Below are 17,745 nucleotides of genomic sequence, written 5' to 3' on the forward strand. Positions count from 1 at the left end.
CTACAAGCCAGAAGAGACTGGAGACCAATATTCAACATTCTTAAAGGAAATAATTTTCAAACCAGAATCTCATATCCAGCCAAACTAAGCTTCATAAGTGAAGGAGAAATAAAATACTTTACAGACAAGCAAATGCTGAGAGATTTTTTCACCACCAAGCCTGCCCTAAAAGAGCTCCTGAAGGAGGCACTAAACATGGAAAGGAACAACCAGTACCAGCCGCTGCAAAATCATGCCAAATTCTACAGACCATAAAGGTTAGGAAGAAACTGCATCAAGTAATGAGCAAAATAACCAGCTAAAATCATAATGACAGGAACAAATTCACACATAACAATATTAACCTTAAATGTAAATGGGATAAATGCTCCAATTAAAAGACACAGACTGGCAAATTGGATAAAGACTCAAGACCCATCAGTGTGCTGTATTCAGGAAACCCATCTCACGTGCAGAGACACAAATAGGCTCAAAATAAAGGGATGGAGGAAGATCTACCAAGCAAATGGAAAACAAAAAATGGCAGGGGTTGCAATCCTAGTCTCTGATCAAACAGACTTTAAACCAACAAAGATCAAAAGAGACAAAGAAGGCCATTACATAATGGTAAAGGGATCAATTCAATAAGAAGAGCTAACTATCCTAAATAGATATGCACCCAATAGATGAGCACCCAGATTCATAAAGCAAGGCCTTAGTGACCTACAAAGAGACTTACACCCCCACACAATAATAATGGGAGATATTAACACCCCACTGTCAACATTAGACAGATCAATGAGACAGAAAGTTAACAAGGATATCCGGGAATTGAACTCAGCTCTGCACCAAGCGGACCTAATAGACATCTACAGAACTCTCCACCCCAAATCAACAGAATGTACATTTTTTTCAGCACCACCCCACACCTATTCCAAAATTGACCACATACTTGGAAGTAAAGCACTCCTCAGCAAATGTAAAAGAACAGACATTATAACAAATTGTCTCTCAGACCACAGTGCAATCAAACTAGAACTCAAGATTAAGAAGTTCACTCAAAACCACTCAACTACATGGAAACTGAACAACGTGCTCCTGAATGACTACTGGGTAAATAATGAAATGAAGGCAGAAATAAAGATGTTCTTTGAAACCAATGAGAACAAAGACACAACATACCAGAACCTCTGGGATGCATTCAAAGCAGTGTGTAGAGGGAAATTTATAGCACTAAATGCCCACAAGAGAAAGCAGGAAAGATCCAAAATTGACACGCTAACATCACAACTAAAAGAACTAGAAAAGCAAGAGCAAACACATTCAAAAGCTAGCAAAAGGCAAGAAATAAGTAAGATCAGAGCAGAACTGAAGGAGATAGAGACACAAAAAAACCCTCAAAAAATTAATGAATCCAGGAGCTGGTTTTCTGAAAAGATCAACAAAATTGAGAGACCGCTAGCAAGACTAATAAAGAAGAAAAGAGAGAAGAATCAAATAGATGCAATAAAAAATGATAAAGGGGATATCACCACTGATCCCACAGAAATACAAACTACCATTGGAAAATACTATAAACACCTCTATGCAAATAAACTAGAAATCTAGAAGAAAGGGATAAATTCCTCGACACATACATCCTCCCAAGACTAAACAAGGAAGAAGTTGAACCTCTGAATAGACCAATAACAGTCTCTGAAATTGAGGCAATAATCAATAGCTTACCAACCAAGAAAAGTCCAGGACCAGATGGATTCACAGCCGAATTCTACCAGAGGTACAAAGAGGAGCTGGTACCATTCCTTCTGAAACTATTCCAATCAATAGAAAAAGAGGGAATCCTCCCTAACTCATTTTATGAGGCCAGCATCATCCTGATACCAAAGCCTGGCAGAGACACAACAAGAAAAGAGAATTTTAGACCAATATCCTTGATGAACATCAATGCAAAAATCTTCAATAAAGTACTGGCAAACCGAATCCAGCAGCACATCAAAAAGCTTATCCACCATGATGAAGCCAACTTCATCCTGGGATGCAAGGCTTCATCCCTGGGATGCAAGGCTGGTTCAACATATGAAAATCAATAAATGTAATCCAACATATAAACAGAACCAAAGACAAAAACCACATGATTATCTCAATAGATGCAGAAAAGGCCTTTGACAAAAATTCAACAACCCTTCATGCTAAAACCTCTCAATAAATTAGGTATTGATGGGACGTATCTCAAAATAATAAGAGCTATCTATGACAAACCCACAGCCAATATCATACTGAATGGGCAAAAACTGGAAGCGTTCCCTTTGAAAACGGGCACAAGAAAGGGATACCCTCTCTCACCACTCCTATTCAACATAGTGTTGGAAGTTCTGGCCAGGGCAATCAGGTAGGAGAAGGAGATAAGGGGTATTCAATTAGGAAAAGAGGAAGTCAAATTGTCCCTGTTTGCAGATGACATGATTGTATATCTAGAAAACCCCATCATCTCAGCCCAAAATCTCCTTAAGCTCATAAGCAACTTCAGCAAAGTCTCAGGATACAAAGTCACTGTACAAAAATCAGAAGCATTCTTATACACCAATAACAGACAAACAGAGCAAAATCATGAGTGAACTCCCATTCACAATTGCTTCAAAGAGAATAAGATGCCTAGGAATCCAACTTACAAGGGATGTGAAGGACCTCTTCAAGGAGAACTACAAACCACTGCTCAATGAAATAAAAGAGGATACAAACAAACGGAAGAATATTCCATGCTCATGTGTGGGAAGATCAATATCGTGAAAATGGTCATACTGCCCAAGGTAATTTACAGATTCAATGCCATCCGCATCAAGCTACCAATGACTTTCTTCATAGAATTGGAAAAAACTACTTTAAAGATCATATGGAACTAAAACACAGCCCGCATCACCAAGTCAATCCTAAGCCAAAAGAACAAAGCTGGAGGCATCATGCTACCTGACTTCAAACTATACTACAAGGCTACAGTAACCAAAACAGCATGGTACTGGTACCAAAACAGAGACACAGACCAATGGAACAGAACAGAGCCCTCAGAAATCATACCACATGTCTACAGCTATCTGATCTTTGACAAACCTGACAAAAGCAAGCAATGGGGAAAGGATTCCCTATTTAATAAATGGTGCTGGGAAAACTGGCTAGCCATATGTAGAAAGCTGAAACTGGATCCCTTCCTTACACCTTATACAAAAATTAATTCATGATGGATTAAAGACTTACATATTAGACCTAAAACAATAAAAACTCTAGAAGAAAACCTAGGCAATACCTTTCAGGACACAGACATGGGCAAGGACTTCTTTTCTAAAACACCAAAAGCAATGGTAACAAAAGCCAAAATTGACAAATGGGATCTAATTAAGCTAAAGAGCTTCTGCACAGCAAAAGAAACCACCAGCAGAGTAAACAGGCAACCTACAGAATGGGGGAAAATTTTTGCAACCTACTCATCTGACAAATGTCTAATATCCAGAATCTACAATGAACTCAAACAAATTTACAAGAAAAAAACAAACAACCCCATCAAAAAGTGGGCAAAGGATATGAACAGACACTTCTCAAAAGAAGACATTTATACAGCCAAAAGACACATGAAAAAATGCTCCTCATCTCTGGCCATCAGAGAAATGCAAATCAAAACCACAATGAGTTACCATCTCACACCAGTTAGAATGGTGTTCATTAAAAAGTCAGGAAACAACAGGTGCTGGAGAGGATGTGGAGAAATAGGAACACTTTTACACAGTTGGTGGGACTGTATACAAGTTCAATCATTGTGGAAGTCAGTGTGGCGATTCCTCAAGGATGTAGAACTAGAAATACCTTTTGATCCAGCCATCCCATTACTGGGTATATACCCAAAGGACTATAAATCATACTGCTATAAAGACACATGCACATGTATGTTTAGTGCGGCTCTATTCACAATAGCAAAGACTTGGAACCAACCTAAATGTCCAACAATGATAGACTGGATAAAGAAAATGTGGCACATATACACATAGAATACTATGCAGCCATAAAAAATGATGAGTTCATGTCCTTTGTAGGGATGTGGATGAAGCTGTAAACCATCATTCTCAGCAAACTGTCGTAAGGACAAAAAACCAAACACGGCATGTTCTCACTCATAGGTGAGAATTGAACAGTGAGAACACATGGACACAGGAAGGGGAACATCACACACTGGGGACTGTTGTGGGGTGGGCGGATATGTAACAAACCTGCACGTTGTGCACATGTACCCTAAAACTTAAAGTATAATAAAAATAATAAAATTTAAAAAATAAAACTTCAATTAAACCAGTAAAAGAAAAACCCAGGAGAGAAGAAAACAAGTGCAAAGTGTAGAAAACAGTAACAAACATAGTTAATAACAATCCAACTATAACAATAGTCTCTCTCTGTGTGAATGTTCCAAATACACAAATAAAAAGAATAAATTTTTCTTATTGGATTAAGAAAAACAAACTCAACAATATGTGATCTATGAAAAATTCACATTAAATATGAATATTTAGAGAGATTGAAAGTAAAGCAATGGAGAATGATACATTATGCTAACACTGTTTACAGAAAAGCCGGAGTAGATGTAGTAATTTCAAACAAAGCAGGTGTCACAATAAGGAAAATTATTGGTAATAAAAAGCAACACGACCTAATGATAACACGATCAATTATCTGATAAGACATAATAATTCATCTATTTGTATTCTTAACAGAGGATCAAAATACATGAGACCTTTTATTTATTTCTCTTGCCTAGTTGCTCTGGCTAGGATTTTCAATACTATGTCAAAATGTGGTGAGTGTGGACATCCTTGTCTTGTCTGTGATGTTAGAGGAAAAGCTTTCAACTTTTCACTGTTGAGATGGATGTTCACCATGGGTTTGTCATATATGACCTTTATTGTGTTGAGGAAAATTTTTTCTATACCAAATTTTTTGAGAGTTTTTTTTTATCATGAAAGGATATTGAATTTCGTCAAATGCTTTTTCTGTATCTATGGAGATGATCATAAAATGTTTGTCCTTCATTCTGTTAATGTGGTGTGCACAACGTTTATTGATTTGCCTATGCTGAACTAACCCTGCATTCCAGAGAAAAAATTCCTACTTGATCATGTTGCACAACCCTTTTAATGTGTTGTAGAATTTGGTGTGTGAATATTTTGTTGAGGATTTTTGCAACTATGTCTATCAGGAATATTATCCTGTAATTTTATCTTCCTGTAGCATCCTTGTCTGGCTTTAGTATCAGGGTAATTCTGGGCTCATAAACCAAGTTTGGGAGGATTCTTTCTACTTTAATTTTTTGGAAGAGTTTGAGAAGAATTGATATTCTTTCTTCTTTACATGTTTTGTAGAATTCCCAGCAAACAAATAGACAAACAAACAAAAAAGGGCCACGTACGTGGCTCATGCCTGTAATCCCAGCACTTTGGGAGGCCAAGGCAGGCGGACCACCTGAGTTCAGGAGTTTGAGACCAACCTGGCCAACATGGTGAAACCCCATCTCTACAAAAATTACAGAAACTATCCGAGTGTGGTGGTTCATCCCAGCTACTCAGGAGGCTGAGGCAGGAGGATATCTTGAACCCCAGGAGATGGAAGCTGCAGTGAGCTGAGATCATGCCAGTGCACTCCAGCCTGGGTGACAGAGTGAGACTCCATCTCAAATAAATAAATAAATAAATAAATAAAACCCAAATAAATGTTTTATAGAATTTAGCCAGTCCAAGGCTTTTCTTTGATGAGACTAACTCAATCTTTTTACTCATTACTGATCTGTTTAGAGTTTCTATTTGTTCATGATTTAGTCTTGGTAAGTTTTATGTTTTTAGAAATACATCATTTTTTTCTAGGTTATACAATTTATTGGCATATAATTGCTTATAGTAGTTTCTTAAGACCATTTGTATTTCTGTGTTAACAGAAATAAAATTCATTGTAATAAAATGTAAAGAAGTAAAATAGTCTCTATTTTCTGTCAACATGATCTTATATAAAGAATACCATAAGGACTCAACCAAAAAAAAAAAAAAAACTGTTTGAATTGATAGGAGAATTCAGTAAAGTTGCACAGTACAAATTCAGCATACAAACATCAGTGTCATTTATGTATAGTAATAATGAATCATCCAAAAAGGAAATTAAGAAAACAATCAAATTTAAAATACTGACAAGGAATACATACTTAGGTGTAAATATACCAAGGATATAAAAGACACATATACTGAAAACTATAAAACAAGGGTGAAAGAAACTGAAGAAAATACAAGTAAATAAAAAATTTTACTTAATGCTAAATGATGAGTTAATGGGTGCAGCACACCAGCATGGCGCATGTATACATATGTAACTAACCTGCACATTGTGCACATGTACCCTAAAATTTAAAGTATAATAATAATAAAATAAAAAATAAAAATAAAAAAATATATATCACATGTTAATGAATTGAAAGAATGAATATTGTTGAAGTGTCCGTACTAACCAATTAACCTACAGCTTCAAGGCAATCAGTATCAAAATTTTAATGTCATTTTTTCACAGAAATAGCAAAAATAATTATTCTGTTTATATGGAACTCACAAAAGGGCCAGAGTAGCCAAAACAATCTTGAGCAAAGGGAGCAAAGATGAAGGTTTCACACTTCCTGATTTCTTTTATTTATTTATTTTTCTTCTTCTTCTTCTTCTTATTATTATTATACTTTAGGCTCTATGGTACATGTGCGCAACGTGCAGGTAAGTTACATATGTATACATGTGCCATGCTGGTGTGCTGCACCCACCAACTCATCATCTAGAATTAGGTATATCTCCCAATGCTATCCCTCCCCCCTCCCCCCACCCCACAACAGTCCCCGAAGTGTGATGTTCCCCTTCCTGTGTCCATGTGTTCTCATTGTTCAATTCCCACCTATGAGTGAGAATATGCGGTGTTTGGTTTTTTGTTCTTGTGATAGTTTACTGAGAATGATGATTTCCAATTTCATCCATGTCCCTACAAAGGACGTGAACTCATCATTTTTTATGGCTACATAGTATTCCATGGTGTATATGTGCCACATTTTCTTAATCCAGTCTATCATTGTAGGACGTTTGGGTTGGTTCCAAGTCTTTCCTATTGTGAATAATACCGCAATAAACATACGTGTGCATGTGTCTTTATAGCAGCATGATTTATAGTCCTTTGGGTATATACCCAGTAATGGGATGGCTGGGTCAAATGGAATTTCTAGTTCTAAATCCGTGAGGAATCACCACACTGACTTCCACAAGGGTTGAACTAGTTTACAGTCCCACCAACAGTGTAAAAGTGTTTCTATTTCTCCACAACCTCTCCAGCACCTGTTGTTTCCTGACTTTTTAATGATTGCCATTCTAACTGGTGTGAGATGGCATCTCATTGTGGTTTTGATTTGCATTTCTCTGATGGCCAGTGACGGTGAGCATTTTTTCATGTGTTTTTTGGTTGCATAAATGTCTTCTTTTGGGAAGTGTCTGTTCATGTCCTTCACCCACTTTTTGATGGGGTTGTTTGTTTTTTTCTTGTAAATTTGTTTGAGTTCATTGTAGATTCTGGATATTAGCCCTTTGTCAGATGAGTAGGATGCGAACATTTTCTCCCATTTTGTAGGTTGCCTGTTCACCCTGATGGTAGTTTCCTTTGCTGTGCAGAAGCTCTTTAGTTTAATTAGATCCCATTTGTCAATTTTGGCTTTTGTTGCCATTGCTTTTGGTGTTTTAGACATGAAGTCCTTGCCCATGCCTATGTCCTGAATGGTATTGCCTAGGTTTTCTTCTAGGGTTTTTATGGTTTTAGGTCTGACATTTAAGTCTTTAATCCATCTTGAATTGATTTTTGTATAAGGTGTAAGGAAGGGATCCAGTTTCAGCTTTCTACATATGGCTAGCCAGTTTCCCCAGCACCATTTATTAAATAGGGAATCATTTCCCCATTTCCTGTTTTTGTCAGGTTTGTCAAAGATCAGATAGTTGTAGATATGTGGCATTATTTCTGAGGGCTCTGTTCTGTTCCATTGATCTATATCTCTGTTTTGGTACCAGTACCATGCTGTTTTGGTTACTGTAGCCTTGTAGTATATTTTGAAGACAGGTAGCGTGATGCCTCCAGCTTTGTTCTTTTGGCTTAGGATTGACTTGGCGATGCAGGCTCTTTTTGGTTCCATATGAACTTTAAAGTAGTTTTTTCCAATTCTGTGAAGAAAGTCATTGGTAACTTGATGGGGATGGCATTGAATCCGTAAATTACCTTGGGAAGGATGGCCATTTTCATGATATTGATTCTTCCTACTCATGAGCATGGAAAGTTCTTCCATTTGTTTGTATCCTCTTTTATTTCCTTGAGCAGTGGTTTCTAGTTCTCCTTGAAGAGGTCCTTCACATCCCTTGTAAGTTGGATTCCTAGGTATTTTCTTCTCTTTGAAGCAATTGTGAATGGGAGTTCACTCATGATTTGGCTCTCTGTTTGTCTGTTATTGATGTATAAGAATGCTTGTGATTTTTGTACATTGATTTTGTATCCTGAGACTTTGCTGAAGTTGCTTCTGAACTTAAGGAGATTTTGGGCTGAGACAACGGGATTTTCTAGATATACTATCATGTCATCTGCAAACAGGGACAATTTGACTTCCTCTTTTCCTAATTGAATACCCTTGATTTCCTTCTCTTGCCTAATTGCCCTGGCCAGAACTTCCAACACTATGTTGAATAGAAGTAGTGAGAGAGGGCTTCCTTGTCTTGTGCCAGTTTTCAAAGGGAATGCTTCCAGTTTTTGCCCATTCGGTATGATATTGGCTGTAGGTTTGTCAAAAATAGCTCTTATTATTTTGAGATATGACCCATCAATACCTAATTTATTGAGAGTTTTTAGCATGAAGGGTTGTTGAATTTTTGTCAAAGGCCTTTTCTGCATCTATTGAGATAATCATGTGGTTTTTGTCTTTGGTTCTGTTTATATGCTGGATTACATTTATTGATTTGCATATATTGAACCAGCCTTGCATCCCAGGGATGAAGCCCACTTGATCATGGTGGATAAGATTTTTTTTGTGGTGCTGGATTCTGTTTGCCAGTATTTTATTGAGGATTTTTGCATCAATGTTCATCAAGGATATTGGTCTAAAATTCTCTTTTTTGGTTGTGTCTCTGCCAGGCTTTGGTATCAGGATGATGCTGGCCTCATAAAATGAGTTAGGGAGGATTCCCTCTTTTTCTATTGATTGGAATAGTTTCAGAAGGAATGGTACCAGTTCCTCCTTGTACCTCTGGTAGAATTCGGCTGTGAACCCATCTGGTCCTGGACTTTTTTTGGTTGGTAAGCTATTGATTATTGCCACAATTTCAGCTCCTGTTATTGTTCTATTCAGAGATTCAACTTCTTCCTGATTTAGCCTTGGGAGGGTGTATGTGTTGAGGAATTTGTCCATTTCTTCTAGATTTTCTAGTTTATTTGCATAGAGGTGTTTGTAATATTCTCTGATGGTAGTTTGTATTTCTGTGGGATCGGTGGTGATATCCCCTTTATCATTTTTTATTACATCTATTTGATTCTTCTCTCTTTTTTTCTTTATTAATCTTGCTAGCGGTCTATCAATTTTGTTGATCCTTTCAAAAAACCAGCTCCTGGATTCATTTATTTTTTGAAGGGTTTTTTGTGTCTCTATTTCCTTCAGTTCTGCTCTGATTTTAGTTATTTCTTGCCTTCTGCTAGCTTTTGAATGTGTTTGCTCTTGCTTTTCTAGTTCTTTTAATTGTGATGTTAGGGTGTCAATTTTGGATCTTTCCTGCTTTCTCTTGTGGGCATTTAGTGCTATAAATTTCCCTCTACACACTGCTTTGAATGCATCCCAGAGATTCTGGTATGTTGTGTCTTGGTTCTCATTGGTTTCAAAGAACATCTTTATTTCTGCCTTCATTTCGTTATGTACCCAGTAGTCATTCAGGAGCAGGTTTTTCAGTTTCCACGTAGTTGAGCGGTTTTGAGTGAGATTCTTAATCCTGAGTTGTAGCTTGATTGCACTGTGATCTGAGAGATAGTTTGTTATAATTTCTGTTCTTTTACATTTATTGAGTAGAGCTTTACTTCCAAGTATATGGTCAGTTTTAGAATAGGTGTGGTGTGGTTCTGAAAAAAGTGTATATTCTGTTGATTTGGGGTGGAGAGTTCTGTAGATGTCTATTAGGTCTGCTTGGTGCAGACCTGAATTCAATTCCTGGGTATCCTTGTTGATTTTCTGTTTTGTTGATCTGTCTATTGTTGACAGTGGGGTTTTAATATCTCCCATTATTAATGTGTGGGAGTTTAAGTCTCTTTTTGTAGGTCACTCAGGACTTGCTTTATGAATCTGGGTGCTCCTGTATTGGGTGCATATATATTTAGGATAGTTAGCTCTTCTTGTTGAATTAATCCCTTTACCATTATGTAATGGCCTTCTTTGTCTCTTTTGATCTTTGTTGGTTTAAAGTCTGTTTTATCAGAGACTAGGATTGCAACCCCGGCCTTTTTTTGCTTTCCATTTGCTTGGTAGATCTTCCTCCATCCTTTTATTTTGAGCCTATGTGTGTCTCTGCACGTGAGATGGGTTTCCTGAATACAGCACACTGATGGGTCTTGAGTCTTTATCCAATTTGCTAGTCTGTGTCTTCTAATTGGAGCATTTAGTCCATTTACATTTAAAGTTAATATTGTTATGTGTGAATCTGATCCTGTCATTATGATGTTAGCAGGTTATTTTGCTCGTTAGTTGATGCAGTCTCTTCCTAGTCTCGATGGACTTTACATTTCGGTATGATTTTGCAGTGGCTAGTACTGGTTGTGCCTTTCCATGTTTAGCGCTTCCTTCAGGAGCTCTTTTAGGGCAGGCCTGGTGGTGACAAAATCTCTCAGCATTTGCTTGTCTGTAAAGTATTTTATTTCTCCTTCACTTATGAAGCTTAGTTTGGCAGGATATGAAATTCTGGTTTGAAAATTCTTTTCTTTAAGAATGTTGAATATTGGCCCCCACTCTCTTCTGGCTTGTAGGGTTTCTGCCAAGAGATCCGCTGTTAGTCTGATGGGCTTCCCTTTGATGGTAACCCGACCTTTCTCTCTGGCTGCCCTTAACATTTTTTCCTTCATTTCAACTTTGGTGAATCTGACAATTATGTGTCTTGGAGTTGCTCTTCTCGAGGAGTATCTTTGTGGCGTTCTCTGTATTTCCTGAATCTGAATGTTGGCCTGCCTTGCTAGATTGGGGAAGTTCTCCTGGATAATATCCTGCAGAGTGTTTTCCAACTTGTTTCCATTCTCCCCATCACTTTCAGGTACACCAATCAGACGTAGATTTGGTCTTTTCACATAGTCCCACATTTCTTGGAGGCTTTGCTCGTTTCTTTTTATTCTTTTTTCTCTAAACTTCCCTTCTCACTTCATTTCATTCATTTCATCTTCCAGGGCTGATACCCTTTCTTCCATTTGATCGCATCGGCTCCTGAGGCTTCTGCATTCTTCACGTAGTTCTCGAGCCTTGGTTTTCAGCTCCATCAGCTCCTTTAAGCACTTCTCTGTATTGGTTATTCCAGTTATACATTCTTCTAAATTTTTTTCAAAGTTTTCAACTTCTTTGCCTTTGGTTTGAATATCCTCCCGTAGCTCGGAGTAATTTGTTCGTCTGAAGCCTTCTTCTCTCAGCTCGTCAAAGTCATTCTCTGTCCAGCTTTGTTCCGTTGCTGGTGAGGAACTGCATTCCTTTGGAGGAGGAGAGGTACTCTGCTTTTTAGAGTTTCCAGTTTTTCTGCTCTGTTTTTTCCACATCTTTGTGGTTTTATCTACTTTTGGTCTTTGATGATGGTGATGTACAGATGGGTTTTTGATATGGATGTCCTTTCTGTTAGTTTTCCTTCTAACAGACAGGACCCTCAGCTGCAGGTCTGTTGGAGCACCTGGCTGGCCATGTGAAGTGTGAGTCTGCCCCTGCTGAGGGGTGCCTCCCAGTTAGGCTGCTCGGGGGTTAGGTGTCAGGGACCCACTTGAGGAGGCAGTCAGCCCGTTCTCAGATCTCCAGTTGCGTGCTGGGAGAACCACTGCTCTCCTCAAAGCTGTCAGACACGGACATTTAAGTCTGCAGAGGTTACTACTGTCTTCTTGTTTGTCTGTGCCCTGCCCCCAGAGGTGGAGCCTACAGAGGTAGGCAGGCCTCCTTGAGCTGTGGTGGGCTCCACCCAGTTCAAGCTTCCAGGCTGCTTCATTTACCTAAGTGAGCCTGGGCAATGGCGGGCGCCCCTCCCCCAGCCTCGCTGCCGACTTGCTGTTTGATCTCAGACTGCTGTGCCAGCAATCAGCGAGACTCCGTGGGCGTAAGACCCTCTGAGCCAGGTGTGGGCTATACTCTCCTGGGGCACCGTTTCCTAAGCCCGTCAGAAAAGCACAGTATTCGGGTGGGAGTGGCCCGATTTTCCAGGTGCCTTCTGTCACCCCTGGAAAGGGAACTCCCTGACCTCTCCCGAGGGAGGCAATGCGTCACCCCTGCTTAGGCTGGCGCATGGTGCACTCACCCACTGACCTGCGCCCACTGTCTGGCACTCCCTAGTGAGATGAACACGGTACCTCAGATGGAAATGCAGAAATCACCCGTCTTCTGCATGGCTCGTGCTGGGAGTTGTAGACTGGAGCTGTTCCTATTCGGCCATCTTGGCTCCTCCCACACTTCCTGATTTCAAGACATATTTTAAACCAGTTGTAATCAAAAAAGTATGATATTGGCATTAAAAACAAACATGTAGATCATAGGAAGAGAAGAGAGAGCCCAGGAACAAACACACATATTTACAGTCAGTTTTTCATGAAGCTACCAATATCACATAATGGAGAAAATAGTCTCTTCAATAAATTGTGTTGGAAAAACTGGATGTCCACATGCAGAAGTATAAAATTAGAAACTTGTCTCACATCATATACAAAAACCAACTCAAAATGGAGTAAATACTTAAATATAAGTTTTGAAATGGCAAAAAACTACTAGGAGAAAACATAGGGAAAATCCCCATGATATTGGTCTAGGCAATAACTTTTTTATATGACCCCAAAAGCATAGACAACAAAAGCAAAAGTAGACACATAGAATTATGTCACTATACAAAGCTTCTGCACAGCAAAGGAAACAATGAACAAAGTTAAAAGACAACTCAGAGAATGAGAAAACATATTTGCAAACTATACATCCAACAATTAGTTAATATCCAGAATGCATAAAAAACTTTCAATAGCAAGAAAATAATTGACTAAATCATAGACAAAAGACTTGAATACATCTTTTATAAAAGACAAGCAAATGTCCAACAGACATATTAATAAATGCTCAGAATTACTAATTACCAGAGGAATGTAAACTAAAATGACAATGAGATAAAACTACATATCTGTTAGTCATTGATATTGAGGGTGTTGAGAGAGTGCGTGGGGAGTGACATAATAGGGGGCTTTTGAGCCAAAGGTACAAAGATTGAGATAAGGGGAAAAGTTTTGAGATCTATTGCATATCATAGTGACTATAGTAAAAAATAATGGGTTGTGTATTTTGAAATTACGAAGAGTAAATTTCAAATGCCTCACCATAAAACAAAAAGGATAGGTAAGTGAGGTGATTATGTTAATTAGCTTAATTTTGTTATTCTACATTGTATACATATAACATCACATTGTACCACAAATATGTAAACAATTATGATTTATCAATCAAAAATAATATTTTTTTGATTAACACCAAATAAAAATTTATTTTTCACCCATTATACATGTTCACCATTGGTTGGCAGGGCAGATTTTTTTTTATTATTATGCTTTAAGTTCTGGGGTACCTGTGCATAATGTGCAGGTTTGATACATAGGTATACATGTGCCATGTCGGTTTGCTCCACCCATCAACTCATCATTTACATTAGGTATTTCTCCTAATGTTATCCCTCCCCAGGCCCCCAACCCCACAATGGGCCCCGTTGTGTGATGTTCCCCTCCCTGTGTCCAAGTGATCTCATTGTTCAATTCCCACCTATGAGTGAGAACACGTGGTGTTTGGTTTTCCCTCGTTGTGATAGTTTGCTGAGAATGATGGTTTACAGCTTCATCCATGTCCCTGCAAAGGTCATGAACTCATCCTTTTTTATGACTGCATAGTATTCCACGGTGTATATGTGCCACATTTTCTTAATCCAGTCTATCATTGTTGGACATTTGAGTTGGTTCCAAGTCTTTGCTATTGTGAATAGTGCCACAGTAAACATACGTGTGCATGTGTCTTTATAGTAGCATGATTTATAATCCTTTGGGTATATATCCAGTAATGGGATTGCTGGGTCAAATGGTATTTCTAGTTCTACATCCTTGAGGAATTGCCAAACTGTCTTCCACAATGGTTGAACTAATTTACACTCCCACCAACAGTGTAAAAGCATTCCTAGTTCTCCACATCCTCTCCAACATCTGTTGTTTCCTGACTGTTTTTTTTTTTATACTTTAAGTTTTAGGGTACATGTGCACAACGTGCATGTTAGTTACATATGTATACATGTGCCATGTTGGTGTGCTGCACCCATTAGCTCGTCATTTAGCATTAGGTATATCTCCTAATGCTATCCCTCCCCCCTACACCCACCCCACAACAGGCCCCGGTGTGTGATGTTCCCCTTCCTGTGTCCATGTGTTCTCATTGTTCAATTCCCAACTATGAGTGAGAACATGGGGTGTTTGGTTTTTTGTCCTTGTGATAGTTTGCTGAGAATGATGGTTTCCAGCTTCTTCCAGCTTCATCCATCTTCATCCATGTCCCTACAAAGGATATGAACTCATCATTTTTTATGGCTGCATAGTATTCCATGGTGTATATGTGCCACATTTTCTTAATCCAGTCTATCATTGTTGGACATTTGGCTTGGTTCCAAGTCTTTGCTATTGTGAATAGTGCCACAATAAACATACGTATGCATGTGTCTTTATAGCAGCATGATTTATAATCCTTTGGGTATATACCCAGTAATGGGATGGCTGGGTCAAATGGTATTTCTAGTTCTAGATACCTGAGGAATCACCACACTGACTTCCACAATGGTTGAACTAGTTTACAGTCCCACCAACAGTGTAAAAGTGTTGCTATTTCTCCACATCCTCTCCAGCACCTGTTGTTTCCTGACTTTTTAATGATTGCCATTCTAACTGGTGTGAGATGGTATCTCATTGTGGTTTTGATTTGCATTTCTCTGATGGCCAGTGATGATCAGCATTTTTTCCTGTGTCTTTTGGCTGCATAAATGTCTTCTTTTATGGAGCCATGTTTATATATTGAAAGATTCAATATCGCTAATTGCTACCTTTTCCCACTTTATTTTATATTGAGCAAAATTTCAATCAAAATTCAGCAAGGTATTTTGTAGATGTTATCAGACTTATTCTAAAATTTGTATGGAAACGTCAAAGACCTAGACAGTCAACAACATACTAAAGGAAACCTAATTTAGAAGACTTAAGCTTCTCAACTTCTAGAATTACTATAAAACTAAAGTAATTAACAAACTGTGGTATCGGTGAAAGAGTAAATACATAGATCCATGGAACAGAATACAGAGCTCAGATATACATGTAGACTCACACAAGCGTGTTAAGCCGATCTATGATAGAAAAGAAAAGAAAACTTAATAAAGAAAGGATAGTTTTTTCAACAAGTGGTGTTGAAAGAACTGGACATTCATGTTACAAAAAAATGAATTTCAACAGATACATTACAATATTCACACAAATTAAGTTAAAATAAATCATAAAATTAAATGTTAAATGCAAAATTATAAAACTACAGAATACAAACAAGCAAAAATATGATTGGCCATAGGTTTGGTGATGAGTTTTAGATACAACACTAAAGTACATTTCAAGAAAGAAAAATATTAATAAGTTGTACTTTACTGAAATTAAAAACATCTGCCCTGTGAAAGTCATTGTTAGCAGGATGAAAATACAAGGCACAGACTAGGAGAAAATATTTATAAAAGACTTACCTGATAAAGGACTTGTATGCAAAATATACAAATAACTCTTAAAACTCAACAATAAGAAAATACACAATGCAAATAATAACTTGGCAAAATACCCAAATAGACACCTCACCAAGAAATGTATACAGATTTCCAATAAGCAGAAATGAAGTTCAATATTACTTGTCTTTAAGTAATTGTAACTTCAAACAACCAAGTACCACTACACACCTATTAAAATTACTAAAATTTCAAAAATTGACAATCTCAAATGCTGGTGAGAATGCAGAGAAACAGGAACACTCATCCATTGCTGGTGGAAATGCAAAATAGTACAGCTACTTTGGAAGTGAGTTTTTCAGTTTCTTACAAATCTAATCACAGTCTTACCATACAATCCAGCATTCTCCTGAGTTTTTACTAATCTATTTGAAAACTATGTCTATGCAAAAACCTATGTGTTAATGTTTTATGTCCACTTTATTATTAGTTACCAAGAACTGGAAACAACCAAAGTGTCTTCCAGTAGGTGAATAAATAAACTAAATATGCTATAATTATACATTTGAATTTTTTTGATAAAAACAAATCTTGAGCTATGAAATCATGAAAAAAATGTGTAGGCCTTAAATTCATATTGCTAAGTGAGAAAAACTGTCTGGAAGCCTACACGCTGCATGATTCAAATTATATGCCATTCTAGAAAAGGCAAAACTAGTAACTAAAAAAAGAAAATATCGTGGCTGTCAGGGGTTCAAGAGGAGGAATAATAGGTTAAATAGATGAGGCAAAATAAGCATTTTGGGATGTTACAACTATTCTGTATGATATTGTAATGGTGGATATTATTATGTCTTTATACATCTGTCAAAATCCATAGAACTTTATATCACAAAGGATATTTGTTAATGCATGCAAATTTTAAGTAATCATCAAGTTATTTGGAGGATCCCAGTAAGAAATGCATTCTGTGATGAGAAACATTAACTCATATATATAAATATATTTATATATATAAAATCGAAAGAGGTGGAGGATAAAAATGTGCAGACCTAAGCAACTTTGGAAATAAGTGAAGACTATAAGATTAAGGGTAAAAAGAGCTACACATAAAAATTACATTGTAGTTGACAAAATCTTTTCCCACAGAAGGAATGGGTTATCAATTCTGATACCACTATACTTTTATATTGGGATTGAACAATTTATTAAATGAATGGCAAATAACAGAACCCACGTGTCTCACCCTTGTCATAAAAATTATAGGTAAGCCAAAGAAGGAGGCTAGAATTTTCTGTGTTGTAATGGAATAAATTTTGAGACATCAATATTAGCACATGTTTAGATCAATATATTATATGGTTACAGATGGTTACAAATAAAATATTTAAATATTTTTGCATATACACAAATTAGTGTGCACCAATCACTTTCTGTTTTCTGTCAGCTATATGGTCCTAAAAGCAACAACACTCCAGTAGTAATGAGTACACCAGCACTTAGATCTTGCTTTCTAATACAATTCCCCAATAAAAGGAACCTTAAAAGAAATGGCTGATTCCATGTACCAGGGCAGGCAATATTCAAGATCAGCCTGGAGAATCTTATAATGTCAGAAAGTAAGGAAATGCTCAACAACATCATCAACAAGACTCTCATTGATTGGTTGTATATCGAGGGGACAGAGGAACCAACTAAAAGAGCTACC

This window comes from Pongo abelii, chromosome X (genome assembly GCF_028885655.2).
Source record: "Pongo abelii isolate AG06213 chromosome X, NHGRI_mPonAbe1-v2.0_pri, whole genome shotgun sequence".
Lineage (NCBI taxonomy): Eukaryota > Metazoa > Chordata > Mammalia > Primates > Hominidae > Pongo > Pongo abelii.